Raw genomic sequence first — 15,302 nt, 5'->3', positions numbered from 1 at the left:
TGACTCGCACTTGTTAAAATTTTAACCGTGGCTTCTCTTGCTGCATTTCAAAAGAGTCATAACATTCCTTTTATTATTTGTTTCCTGTTTGAAAAGATGATCTCACATGAATATTTCTTATCATTTAACGATGTAGAAGGCGTTGATTCAACTCTCTGACCCTCCATCCCTCAGTCCATTTCTTCTTATTCTAGGAGGCTCGTCTGCCCTCTTGTCTTCTGCTTGGAGTTCTGGGTTTCTTCCAGGGTAAGTAAACCCATGGACTGGGGGTGAGGAGGAGGGAATGCCATTTGTCACTTTGGGGCAAGTGGTGAAATTGTTGAAAGAGCTGACGACTTATGGGAACGCTTTGCTAAAAAATCTAGGTATATCACCTTATTCGATATCTATCATCGTCCTGCAAGATAGCCCTTGTTTTCATATCCATTCTGTGAAAGAGAAAACTGAGTCTTAACAAGAGTAAGTAACTTATTCAATATACACTAGTGGTAGGTTTCCAATAACCCCCGGCGATTCTTTGAAAATAAGGACAGCCTTATAAAGTTTCATGAAACAACCTATAAGGCTTTGGGGTTTCAATGTTATAGATGAGGCTTAATTAATTTGCCTAAGTTCACATAGATGAGGTAGTGATAGAAAAGGCACAAATCTGTAAATATGATGTGAGTCTATTCCATAGTTCTTGACCCATGTATGTCTTTCGGTACTGGCCTGTTTATAGGTATTTTACATGACAGAAAAAAAATAATAAAATTTTGGTCATTTCCCTCAATATGCTCAGCACCTATAGGGAGAAATGATTTTTATATTTAAAAAAATGTCTGGAGTCTAATGCATATAGTGAGAATGGTCACCAGATAAAAATAGAAAACTATGAGATCAGGTGAGAGAGGAGAGACCTGGAGGATAAAAAATAAAAAAATAAAAAAAACCTGGATGAGAAATAGATAGACCTCTAGGCATTCTCTAAAGTGGTGGGATTTAGGTAAAGGGTCAGTATTAGTGATTATGAAATCAACTCCGAGAACTGACAATAGCCGTTCTGATGGATTGATGCTCTTCATTTCACCCCTAGTGACACAATGCAACTTGAAAACTTTGGTCTCAAAAAAAAATAAAAAGAAAAAAGAAGGGGATCCCTGGGTGGCGCAGCGGTTTAGCGCCTGCCTTTGGCCCAGGGTGTGATCCTGGAGACCCGGGATCGAGTCCCATGTCGGGCTCCCGGTGCATGGAGCCTCCTTCTTCCTCTGCCTATGTCTCAGCCTCTCTCTCTCTCTCTCTGTGACTATCATAAATAAATAAAAAAAATTAAAAAAAAAGAAAAAAAAAAGAAAACTTTGGTCTCCACCGATTAAGAGATTTAAATAATGCTGACAGTGGTTCTTCTGAAATTTACCATAGCCTTAATATAATAATAATAATAATAATTAATAATAATAATAATAATAAAACCGGCAAAGTTTGCTGAGAAATTTTTGGAGTGCAAACAAGACTAATTGGGATGGTTTTAATGTGTTTGATATTTTTGACTCCTCATAAGAACTTTAAAAATATTCACATATCACATTCTCTTCAATATACAAACTCATTTGAAAAATATGTTAATAATATAATAACTCTAAGAAGACCTCTTTCAACGACCCCCTAGCTGTTAATAGGATTTTTACTTTCCTGGTTGTAGTAACTTGGTATTTGTGAAGGAGTAAAATATAAGGAGTTGTTCAGATCTCTTTGATCCCTGACTCTTTTACTTACTTGCTCTGTCTGTAAACCTTTGGAAACTATTTCTTCGTTTGCAAAAAAGGTCTTATGTTTTGAGGATTAGCGGATTGAACGAAATACGCATATAAAAAGTAGCCTGGCTTCCCGTATCTAGCAGACACTTAGCAAATATTAGTTCTCTCTCCTGGAGTAAAATGCCTGTTGTTATGCCTGGTAGTTATAGAGCCCTCCTAAGTCTCCCCCATATTAACAGATAGTAGTTAATAGGTAAAAACTTTCACTGTCCCATGTGTGATTCCCCAACAAAGGTTGAGGCGCTCTTGACTCTCCCCTGCTTCCTCCTCCAGAGCATTCTGATAAAGCAAAGGAAGCTTCTGGGCGCTCTCCTCGCCCTCAGCTGTGAACGAGAAGAAACACTGGCTACCGACCGAGCAAAACTCACATCAGCAGTGAATCGTAAATACTGGAAGTTATCATTGTAATTAAAGACTGGCTCAGCCACGGAGCCACTGATTTTTAAGTCTAATGACTAAATGAGCCACTCTGCTAATATTTAACTTTAATTTCCTGGCAAACAGAATATAAGAAGTAGCTTTTAAAACGTCATTGGCAAAAAATTAAAAATAAAAATAAAAAAATAAAAGAAAATAAAATGTCATTGGCAAAAAAATTTTAAAAATTAAAATAAATAAGTAAATAATAAAAAAATAAAAATAAAATAAAACGTCACTGGCGACGAGTGAGTTTGGGGCATGTTTATCTCAGGGAGAAGAAAGATAAAATAATTTAGAGAACCGACAAAAGTCGCACATAGGAGCAGCAGGCCCCGTGATGAGAAGGAACACCCCTGCACCCACGGTACTGGCGACCTGGAAATCCATTAGTCGCTGCGATACAGCAAAGGCTCAGGGAGAGGGAGGAGAATCACTTGGGCGTCCTTTGACTTCTGGGAGGTAATATCGTGTTGCTTGACGGACTTCTTTGCAAGGGAGTCGTGTAATTCTCAAAATATGTGTGTGAGTTTATCTTCCCAGTTTTCTTTTAAATGTCCTAAGGGCAAGAGGGAGGGAACAAAAGGAATGCAGTCGGAACACCTACTTGGTTCTAGGCACTTTGCACCCGTGATCATTACAGGAGGTAAATACACTTGAAAGGATTGACTCGGGGCTATTGGACAAGTCGCAGAGCTAACTCCTGAGGACTAGGGTGAGCATCCAGGTGAGTCCCACTACGTCCACGGTTTTCCATGATCCTGCGTTGCCTCCAAGAAAGAGATGTGGCCGGATTTGCCAGTGGTGCATTGGGCCTCCTTCTGTTTTATGAAGATCTAAGTGCTCACATCACAGAGCTTAGGCGTGTACTAGGCACCTCAGTTAGAGAACACTCCCAAACGCATCTCCAATGTCCAATCAACAAATACTCCAGTCAAACAGAATTCCTGTAAGTTGGGGGAAAAAAATCAGTGTAGAGGAGCAAGCGCACTGTTCTGGAGAGACAGTGAAGGACGAGTTTGCCTGGCCAGGAGTCAGGACTCCTCCATGGGGATGGAACCATCACCCCGAGGGCCCCCGACGTGCTGCACATTCAGCTCCGGTCACATCCCCCTTCAAGCCAAGTTCTGAGCTCCCGGCTCCTGTCAACTCGGTTCGATTGCTGTTAGGGCAAATGTGAGAGCCACCTCGTTAGATACCCCAACAGTCATCTGCTTTGCCCTTCTCACTGGCACCCAGGCTTCCCTGAACCCGACCCCCGAAGCCTGCCCTCCTGGGAGTGATCTGTATGGTGTCACAAATACATTAAAAACGGAGTCCCTGGCTGGGTGGAAGGCCTGAGACGCAGCTACTGTGAAAAGAAACGCCCCCCTGCATGACTTTGTTCTTCACCCTTTCCTGGGTGAGTCTATCGGATCCTCCTCCTGTTCAGAAGGATCCAAAAAATCTTCTGGATCTGATAAGTCCGTGGCAGTATTATCAGAGCGACAGAGCCATGCTGCCTAGCAGATTGTAGCTAGACACGTGTCATCCCCTCATCTAACGCCTTGTGGTATTTTGGTTCAGGGCGGTTTGGCTGGGATTCAAAGTCTGCTCATCCACCAAAGCCCAGGACTTCACACTGTGAAATCCCCTGAGAGGTGATCCCAAGGGCTGGCGTACAAGGTAGGGATTTCACACACAGTCTCATAATGAAAGAGGGGTTTTCTTCTCAAAAAGAAGAATATGGTTTGGAAACCACTGATGTACTATACGATCTATTTTCGATATGGAGGAAACACAAACACACCACGTTGCATGCTATGTCGTGCCTGTTGTATTATATTGTATCGTATTTTGGTCCAGATGACGTTTAAGGCACAAGACCATGCTCTTCTCTCTCCTCTCTTGTCTCTCTCTCTCTTTCTCTGCTAATTTTTAGATCGAGTTACAATCAACATATAACACTACGTCTTGGGTGTACAACATCACGATCGAGTGTGTGTCCACATGGTGAAATGGTCGTCATGGTAAGTCTGGGCAGTACCTACCTACCTTTTACAGTCACGAAGAAATCTCTTTCTAGTGATGAGAACTTTTAAGTTCTACTCTCTTAGCAACTTTCAAACATATAGTACGGATTTTTTTTTTTTTTTTTTTTTTTTTTACAATACAGATTACTAACTGTAGTCACCATGCCGTACATTAATCCCATGGTTTATATATTGCATAATGCTCTTTTTTAAAGTAAGATTTTTTTCTTATGAAATATCAGTTTTGATATACATGCAGCCTTAATTTGGGGGGAGTACCTAATACGGTGTCGGAACCTGATATTGTCTATGACAAGACATAGAGTTCTGAGTACAGAACAGTGATTTGTATGATATTTGGACCAATATTTTGCATTAAGTATTTTTTTGTGTTGAAATTATTATTGTACACAAAATCAGTGTCCCTTCCAGGTGTAGCCGTGTAGGAGATGGCGTTTGACACAGCCCACGGATGATTTGAACGGTTTTAATTAGTGCTGGTTTCTGAACAATTGGAAGTGGCTGATACTGTAGTTGCTACTAAGGGCCTGGCTGCTTCAGGAATTCTTAAAAAATGTTAATGTAGTAACAGAATTTCCGGTTATCCACAGTATATAAATATGAATGCGTACTATCAATATCACCACAATGATGCTGGACTTATTTTTCCAGGAATAGACACATTGTCAGTTTTAGATTAATTTTAATAGGAATTAATGGCTCCTTAAATAAATTGTTGATGACAAGCAACACTTTCAGAATCAAGTATTCTCAGATCGGCGTCTGTAACTTGGAGCAACGTCTGTATATATTTATGCCAATAGCTCATTAACTGACTCATATTTTATTTAAGGAGTCAGCTTTATGGCACATTGAGGATTTAAAAAAATATTTAAAAAAATATCGAATACTACTACAGGCAAGACACTGTACTAGGTGCTTGACATCCTTTCAATCAAATTCCTTAGTATCGGTGTGCGCAGGAACTGTTGTCCTTATTTTTGATTAAATAAAATGAAGGGTAGCAAAGACTCATGTGTCCCTGCAGGACACATGGACGTGGTGAGCGGTGGAAAATGATATTTCAGAGGTAACAATTATTTGTTGTTTCTCTGTTATATGCCAGGTGCTTTACTATCATTCAACGCCCCGAACCCTGCACACAGAGATAGGCTTTTAATTAAACGGAATTTACCTCTGTTTCTTTTTTATTCAGGGAAGATTTGCAAGACAATTGTCATCACACGATATTATGTCGCATTATGATAATCTGGCAGCAGGGTGAGGGTGCGGGAGGGAAAGAACGACGCTCGCTCGCTCGTGTCTACAGAGATATCTTTTGAGTCATTAACATTCATGACTTTTATAGCTGATCACAACTCAACATTTGAAAACTTTTTGTGCTTGGGGTGGTTTATCATAAACAGACATTACGGAAGGTCCCTCTAGGCACACAAGAGTGCTCCTCGTGAACTGAAAGCAACCGTATTTGCATGTACCCTAAATATCTCTAATTTAACTGACAGAAGAATTGTCAAGGCAGCTGTAAAGTCAACCGTGCACTGGTTGGTGATGATGGCCTCAGCCAGAAATGTGCTCCTAATTCACAGACTCAATCCATCAGAACTTAGTTTTAATTTTTGCTGTTGTTGTTTTACAAAATTTCATTTTAGGCCCTCAGCTAAGAGAATAAATGTGTCCTGTTTATCCGTTGGCAGCCAATTCCAGCATCCTCCACGGGCGGCACAGATACTGCCGCAACCAGAGTCCCAGGCGTGGCAGTCAGGCATCAAGCTGACCTTGAATTACAGTTTAGCAGTCGATCTCCTTTGTTCTATTCATTCAACTTTATTAAGCACGGTGAAAGCTTTCAGGCCTGCTGCTTCGTTTCCTTTCCTCCAACCAGACCCCGAGCATATACAGACTTACTCATGCACATGGACCTACACACGTTAGTCTGCAAACATCCTCCATCGAAGCTAAAAATGTTCATTTATGAAAGGTTTTTTTTTTTTAATTAAATCTCTAGTGCTGTGACAGCCAGAGAATATTCTTAGTCTCTCTCAAACGGAGGAATAAATCCACTACTTTGGGAAAAGAGAAGAGTCTGCTAGAGCTTTGGTCTGAGACTCAAACTGATGTTTTATTAGTATTGTAGCAGATATAGTGACATGTGCCCTTAATAAATTGCCTTATATCATCTCTAAAAATTATTTTTGAAGGGTGCCTGGGTGGCTCGGTCAATTAAGCATCTGCCTTTGGCTTAGGTCATGATCCCAGGGTCCTGGGATGGAGCCCTGCATGGGGCTCCTTGCTGAGCTGGGAGTCTGCTCTCCTCTCCCTCTGCCCTTTCCCCTGCTCTTGCTCTCCCACCATCTCTCTCTCAAATAAATAAAGAAAATCTTTTAAAAAAATTATTTTTGAAATTGGTACCAAAATTCTTCTTGACAAAGAGGAGACCCTGGTTTTTTGTTTTTGTTTTTGTTTTCTTTTTGTTTTTGTTTTTTTTGTAGAAGCTAAGAGAGTTAAATAGCCACTACATCTTGGATACTAGTGGGCCTGGAATTTGAATGTATTTCAAGGTTATTCCAAAAAACACATCTTTTGATTCAATGTAGCACTTTGGGGTGATGGTAAACATAAATTAAATTGAAATAAAAGGGATGGAAAGACAAAGATTGTCCCTTAATTCCCCAGAGCTCAAATCAAATGCTCCTATTCAGAGTAGGTGGCAATGCATCTAGTAGTTCAGACTAAAAGGAGAAACTGATAATTATTTACAGACACAAGGCCCCATCGTTATCTTTGTAGTCCGGTTGCTCTTCTATATTTTGTGTGCATGTTGTGAAATCAACTTCACATACAGAGATAATGAATTATCTGATAGGTAAGAGTCTCAAACGTCCTGGATATTCATTATTTGTTTCTTGAGATCAGCTCTCTGCCTGGTTTTCCTCCAGGCCTGACATCTGTGGATCGTACCCAAGAGGCCCCCTGTTTTCTAGAGTCCCACCAGGTACATCCAATGGGAGGAACCGGCTGGAGATGAGAGGGTGGGAAGAGACAGAGATCATGGTATTCATACTCTTGGCTCCCTTCTTGCTGGATCTGGGTCTGGAAGTACGTATGGGATCCTTTTAGGGGGGTCCCTTTGCTATAGTGACAGCACTTCCCAGGTTACAATAACGTCTCCTTATACCTGAGGCCTAGGAAGGGCCTCCTGTTATTTCCAACCCCAGGGTGATATACTATATACTTTGCTCATTTTTTACAATCTTAGTGACACTTGTGTGAAAGTGCTATCGTTAAACTCTATTGCTTTTGAATATATCACCAATTTCTTTTTTTGGCAGGGATTCTGATCCAATTATTATGGGAGATCTTAGAGGCAGTTGAAGAGAAAACACTGAGATTCTATTGCATTCCTAATAAAACCCTAAAACAAAAGATGGATGAGGTGATCAATCACTGAAGGAATGCCTCTTGAAAACTATTCTATGTAGTATCTTTCCTCTGGTCATAAATATATTTGCAAATACACTATACATGCGTGGTGTTCTCAACTAAGAGCACAGACCTTTTTTAGAAAGTCTAATTAAATCTACATAGAGATTCCCCTCAGATCAATATTTGTAACCCTAATAAATATCAGTTTCACATTTACCCTAATACTTGAACAACATGGTGCTGTATTAAAAATAAAGTCCAGCAAATAAAAGTAATAATAGAAAAAAATAGAAGAAAAAAGAAAGGTTCCAAATATTACCTGCATCTCTTAGGGAATATTAAAGGGGATCCTATTCATATCCCAAAGCAGCACTTCACCATAGAGTTTTGTTTGACCTCAAATTATCTCTCTATCCAGCAGTGCTCAAACAGTCTGAATTTCCAGTCTGTGAGACCTTACCTTTTTCTACCTTTTTCTATTTCTTCCTGCTTCTCTACTCTTGCGTCTCCTTCTCTTTCTCATCATGCATCTATGTTATAAATTCCATACCTATCACACAGAATCATATTCACTGATAGAACTTATTTAAACAAGTTAGAGGAAGGAGAAAGATAACTAGGAAAAAAAAGTTGTTTTGTTTTATTTTTTTAGATTCCTCTTCTAGGGGAAAGGGTGCTGTTGTGTCATATTGAACAATTATTTCCGTGTGATTTCGGTTTTAAGGTATCCATAGAGACAGTGAAGCTCTGTCATGGAGATACTAGAAATTAATAAGTCTCAAGTTCAAAACTAGTAAGAAAAGTAAAAAAATAATGATATATGTATACATACATATATATAAAAAACAAGTAAAAACTAGAGAAGAAAAGTCTATATTAAAAAAAGAAGCCATTGATGACATTCTTGACATTCTGATAAACGTGTACTATGATCATGTATATTCTGTATATCTTTTTTTAAAAATTTTTTTAAATTTATTTATGATAGTCATACAGAGAGAGAGAGAGAGAGAGGCAGAGACACAGGCAGAGGGAGAAGCAGGCTCCATTCACCGGGATCCCGATGTGGGATTCGATCCCGGGTCTCCAGGATCGCGCCCTGGGCCAAAGGCAGGCGCCAAACCGCTGCGCCACCCAGGGATCCCATATTCTGTATATCTATATATTCTTTATATACATATAACTTTTCATGACCTTTTATTTTATTTACTTACTTTTTAAATGCCTCGTGGGATTTTTGTTTGTTTTTAAAGTAATCTCTATGTCCAGTGTGGGATTTGAACTCACAACCCCAAGATCAAGAGTTGCGTACTCTCCCAACTGAGCCAGCCAGATGCTTCACATTGACCTGTTTTTTCAAATGCCTCAGGATGAGATTTTTAATTGTTTTAAAATACTACTTTAAGGCTTATTATAATTTATTTGCCAATTTCCCTCTTAGACATGTATGTTATTTCAATTTTTAAACCCTATATCTATTAACTGTAATCAAACATTTATTCACATATAAGATCAATTCTCTGATAGATTACTAGACAAGAATGAATTGGGTCAAATATTGGAATATTTTAGGTCTTCTGATTTACATTGCCAAAGGGATTTCTAGAGAGATGAAATCAATTCACATTTCTACCAGCAAGATGTTAGTGAGGCTATTTCTCTGTAAAATCTCCAGTCATTTATCAGGTGCTAGTTAAATAAGTAAGAAATGGCATATTGTTGTTTTCATTTGCATCAATATAAAGTTTATTATGTATTTCACAAGTTTATTGACCATTTGTATTACCCATTTAGAAATTCTTCCATTAATATCCTTTGTTTATTTTACTACTGGCAAAATTTTTATTAAATTTTATAGTGCTTCAAATTAGGGCATTATTTCTTTGTCGTTATTTTTGCAACTTTACATTTCTGTGGTTTTCTATTAATGTGACTATTTTTTAGCTTTTCACTGTCTAACCAAATACGTTTCTAAAGAATTTCATCATGTTATCAATTCCAATTATTACCCCCAAATGTGTGTGTGCTTCACAGACGTCATCTTTTTCACATATGAACATTTTTATCAGTTAAAGCAATACAAACTTGATGTCTAAATTACCCCTGCCTACTTTGCAGAATTTTTAATATCACTTGTTGGACTGTCTATCAATATTCCCATTGATAATGAGGACATCTCCTCTCCTTTTAAAAAAATATATGTTTCTGTACCTTCCAAGCAGGCTGAAGTTCTATTTATTTTTGTTCTCTTGATCAGTTTGGTTTCATGTATTATGTCCAAATTTTTTTTAAGAATTTATTTTTATTTATTCATGAGAGACACAAAGAGAGAGTGAGACAGGCAGAGACACAGACAGAGGGAGAAGCAGGCTCCATACAGGGAGCCCGACGTGGGACTCGATCCCGGGTCTCCAGGATCGCGCCCTGGGCCCAAGGCAGGTGCTAAACCGCTGAGCCACCCGGGCTGCCCTTATTATGTCCAAACTTTTAAAATCATTTTCACTTTATTGTATGTTCTTACAGCTGATAGGAAAATAGTCTTTAGTCTTCTTATTTAGACTATACTGAAAACTTCTGTTCAAAAGATCCTATTTTTGGGGACACTTGGGTGGCTCGGTGGTTGAGCATCTGCCTTTAGCTCAGGTCGTGATCCTGCATCGGGCTCCTGCATGGAGCCTGCTTCTCCCTCTGCCTGTGTCTCTGCCTCTCTCTCTCTCTCTCTCTCTCTCTCTCTCTGTTTTTCATGAATAAATAAGAAAAATCTTTAAAAAGACTCTTTTTTGTAATAGTTCTATTATTTTCCAAAGCTTTCCAAAGATTGGGGTTCTGAAGCTTCCACAAATTAATACATAAACACACATATTATATGTATGTGTGTGCATACATACGTGTATATATATACGTAAATATATTTATTGTGTGTGTATCTGTGTATGTTGATGATGCTGGATATTTCCCTCAGATAGATTCAAGTTCTTGCCATTTCTTCATGTCTTCTTTTCTATCCCTTGGTGAAGTCTGTATTTTTTTTTAAACGATTTTATTTACTTGAGAGAGAGAGAGCAAGAGCAGGGAAAGAGGCAGGGGGAGAGGGAGAAGCAGGCTTCCCCTGAATGGGGAGCCTAACGAGGGGCTCCACCCCAGGACCTGAGACCATGGCCTGAGCCAAAGGCAGATGCTTAAACGCCTGAGCCACCCAGGCACCCTGTAAAGTCTGCACTTTTAACGGATATCCTGCTACTCAGATTTTGTCAGGCTTATTCTTGGATAATTCATGTCATTTATATTCTGGATATTTTTCATGCATTGTAAACTAATTAGGCAGAAAAATAGGAATTTTTTTTTAAATTGAACTTATCCTTGATTAATTTACTGAACCAAAGTTTATTTGAAAATAATTAAAGATTGCTTTGAAGAATGTCACCTGTAATTATTTTTTGAGTATTATCACCTGTATTTTCTAATATGTAACCTAATTCCTGTACAAAAACAAAATTCAAAGTGATTAAATAGACAACTCACCAGGCAAATGATTGAATGCATGAATGAATTCTACATCTTGTTGAAATGGTCAGAATTTCTAAACTACTATTAAAGATGTCTGATATCCTAGTCATTATGGCTTTTGTTCTCTATTTTAAAAGTAACGCCTCTTGAGTGCAGGTGCATCTCAAACATTGCATTCAATTTCTGGGGCTTGCAAGCCCCCTGAAACACCCTTGCTTTTGTTTTTGTTTTTTATTGTGTGCATATGCCTTACCCCCTTCCCAAGGAAAAGAGGTTTTTGTTTGTTTGTTTTTAAGATTTTATTTATTTATTTGAGAGAGAGAGACTGAGACCCTGAGTAGGGGTGAGAGGCAGGAGCAGACTCTCCACTGAGCAGGGAACCCAACTAGGGGCTTGATCCCTGACTGCAGGGTCATGACCTGAGTCCAGGCAGATGCTTAACTGACCGAGCCACCTAGGTGTCCTGAAGAAAGAAAGGTTTTAAAAAGAAATCAATTTATCAAAGGAAACCCGTTTGCCCCCAAACATTGAAATTCCAGGATGTATTTTATTAACGTGTTATTTTGGCTACTGGTTTAAGATTAACCTTGTTTATCATTTTATAAATGAAATCTAGGGGAAAAAATTACTATTTGTGAAGAAGGGAAATTGACTTTAAAGATCACATTATATTATTCAGTCAAATTATCTTATTTATTAACCAATGAACTATTGATTTACTCTATTAAGTTAATTAATATTAAAATAGTGCTATTTCCTTGCATTCGTTTCCCTTAATTATGTAGGGTTAATATTTTGATAATGCAATCATATTAAATTTTCCAGTGCTTGATTTGTTATTTTTAAAATCCTGTAATTAAAATTGTTCAGATGGGGTAATTGGGTGATGGGCATCAAGGAAAGCACTTGATGTCATGAACACTAGGTACTATATGCGACTGATGAATCACCAAATTCTACGCCTGAAATTAATAGCACATTATATACTAACTAAATTGAATTCAAATAAAAGATGTTTTCAAATACAATTGTTCTAAGAGTTTTTGTTGGTTTTATTTTCATATTATTCATGTTAATGGCTTTAAATAAATTATAGCTAGAGGGAATCACTTATACAATTGATATAATATGATGATCATAACCTCAATGTTTGAAACTCACGAATGTTTCAAGCCTCAAGCTCGTTTTACAGAAAGCATTTTTTAGATCATCTGTTAAAATTTCCTTTTAATTTTTATATTTTTTATTCTGTTTGTGTGTGTGTGTGTGTGTGTGTGTGTGTGTGTGTTAATCTCTAGTTTCCCCACATTCTGCTGTCCTACTTGGATATAACTTCCATCCAACCATTACATTCAGGTTCTCTGTAATGTCACAGGTGTCACCTAGTGTCTTGACAAAGCAGAGGTGAAGTCAAGGATAACTTGGGCTCCCTCTACAGGAAGAATTGCACACTCACCCACAAACAGCACTGTGACATCCTTATTTCCTTAAAGGAAAAAGAAAAACAAAAAAAAAAAAAAAAAAACAATCACTGATTGTCCAGTGGCTCGTATTGCTAATTATAATACACTGCACTTTGGTAGCTTTTTTTTTTTTCCCCAAAAAGTTATTCCCTTGAAATGCTTTTGAGTCCAACCTCTGAATCTTTGAAATCTACCTAACCCATCAGTTGTATCCCATTTCCCTGGAACTCATGATGCAGCCAAATGGGTATCCGACCCAGCCTGGAATCTGAGTGCTTGCATGATTGAAAAAAAAAAAAAAAAAAAAAAGGTTTTCCCTTTTCATTGGGATTATTTAACCAGGACAGTGGAACTATAGAGTTGATAGTAGCCACGTTTCCTGGCATAAGGAGAGAACAGAATGTCTGCAGAATGAAGTCAGTAAGAGAGAAACAATGAAGAGAAATGATGAAGACAAAAATCTTTGAGATACCCCCTTCACTTCAGTTCTTAGGGCTAGAGTTTCTTCAGCTTATGCTTCGATTCTGTGATTTTTTTTTCCAGTTTCTTCCCTGATATAGTAGTCTATGCATTTTCTTATGGATTAAACCTGGACTCATTGGATATTAGTTACTTGGAATCAAAGAGTCCTAATTTTTGTCAGCCATCCTTTAAATGCCCTATTAATGGATATTGATACAAATCATACAAATCCATAGTAAACTCATTGATTTGTTCTTTGTGAAATTGACCTTTCCCTCATGTTTTATAATCCTTTATCTCCAAATGTATCATGTCCATTCTCCAAAGCTACTTAGAGACTTGTAAGAGCCTCATCTAGATGTCCAAACAAATCCTTTTCCCCACTGAAAGCAGAGCAATAATGGAATTTGGTGAAGGGTAGTTAAGGAAGTTAACAGTAAATGCAATTTCTCAAATACTTCTAAGGCACTACCTGCTGTAATCTCCTCCTGACTAGTCCTCTCCCTTACTCCTGCCATATCCATCTCTAGGATCCTTTCAACCTGCTCCAAATTCTGGAATATGCTCTTTTATTTGAAAAAAAAAATGTCAAATGTCTATTTTTTTAAGTTTTCATTTAAATTCCATTTAACATACACTAGAATGTTAGTGTCAGGTGTACAATACAATGATTCAACAGGTGATGAGCATTCATCCCATGCCCATCACCCATTTCCCCCATCCCTCACCCATCTCCTTTCTGGTAACCATCAGTTTGTTCTCCATAATTAAGAGTCTATTTATTGATTTCCCTCTCTCTTCCCCTTTGCTCTTTTCTTTTGTTTCTTAAATTACACACATGGTATTTGTCTTTCTCTGACTGACTTATTTCACTTAGTATTATCCCCCCTAGATCCATCCCTGTTGTTTCAAATGGTAAGATTTCTTTTTTTTTTTTTTTGTGGCTGAGTAATATAGGTATATACATATGTATAATGGAATTATATATGGTGGAATGGACAAAGATGATATATATACCACATGTTCATCAATTGATGAACACCGGGGTTGTTTCCATAATTTGGCATGTATTTAACTGAAATCACTGACCAGTATACGTAACAGGAAAGCAGTAAGTTTCCCTGTTACCTCGCATTCTTAAAATAATTTATTTCATCATGCTCGTGAATAATGAAATATCGGAACTTGCTCTTAACGTTACGTTTAATGAAAAAAGAAAAAGAAAAGGCACACGGAAGACTTTCCATCCCAACCCTGGTATGTCTTAGTCCTCTTATCTGGACCATAAAACACGTGGTCTATTCTTTGACAAGTGACCACTCTTCAGTCAAGGTGGCACATAGGTCCCGTGCTTGCCTGCAGAGCTAGTGTAGAGTTGTCTGATCCGAATAGTCTTGCCTTTCGTTGAGGGGAGCTAGGGAGAGCCTGCTCATTTGTCAGGTCTTTATTTTTTTAAGTCATTTTTTCTTTAAGTTCTCAATACTGCCACAAACTAGGTTAAGAGCTCCATGCAGCTGAACAGTTGCATCGCACGTTCTGAATATCCTTACTGACAATTATGTCTTCAGAACCTTCTTTCATATTAGACTATCGCCTCTATGAGGTCAGGGACCACGTCTGATTTGTCCATCTAGCGTCTCCTATCTATAAAATGTATGTTTTATTTCTTTATAAAGAAACACCAAGGCTAGATTTTTTTCGATAGGGTTAAGTATCGAGATCTACAAGCACAAAAGTAAAAAGCCCATTTTCTTAATTAAATGAAAATGAAATAAATATTCGCATCATCATGCTGACTACATTCTTGGGAAAAAACATGACTTTTTGCACATTTACATGACATCAATTCTGAGAAAATATTTGGGTCTATAAGTGGAGCATATACAATATTAATTCTTTTCTAATTAATTTTACACAAATAGTCTGTAATGGGAGCATTAGGGAATGAGTTGTCTCTCATTATTTTCACTGCAAATGTTAAAAGGGAATCTACAATGCAAATATTCTTTCAGAACTCTGAACTAAGTCCAAATGTTTTCTTTCAGGGTGGCGTAGAGTGGAAATGCAGATAGAGTGTAAATACCAAGCAGCGAAAACCTCTTTCTTGGCACTTGGTTATGGAGGCTCGAATGAATGCATGGACGTTAAGGAAGGAGAAGGGAGTTAGAAGTCAATTCACAGCAGGCAGATTGCTACTT

This window comes from Canis aureus, chromosome 3, assembly GCF_053574225.1.
Source record: "Canis aureus isolate CA01 chromosome 3, VMU_Caureus_v.1.0, whole genome shotgun sequence".
In the NCBI taxonomy this organism is placed as follows: Eukaryota; Metazoa; Chordata; class Mammalia; order Carnivora; family Canidae; genus Canis; species Canis aureus.
The sequence above is the reverse complement of the archived record's forward strand: the minus strand, read 5'-3'. Positions refer to the sequence as shown.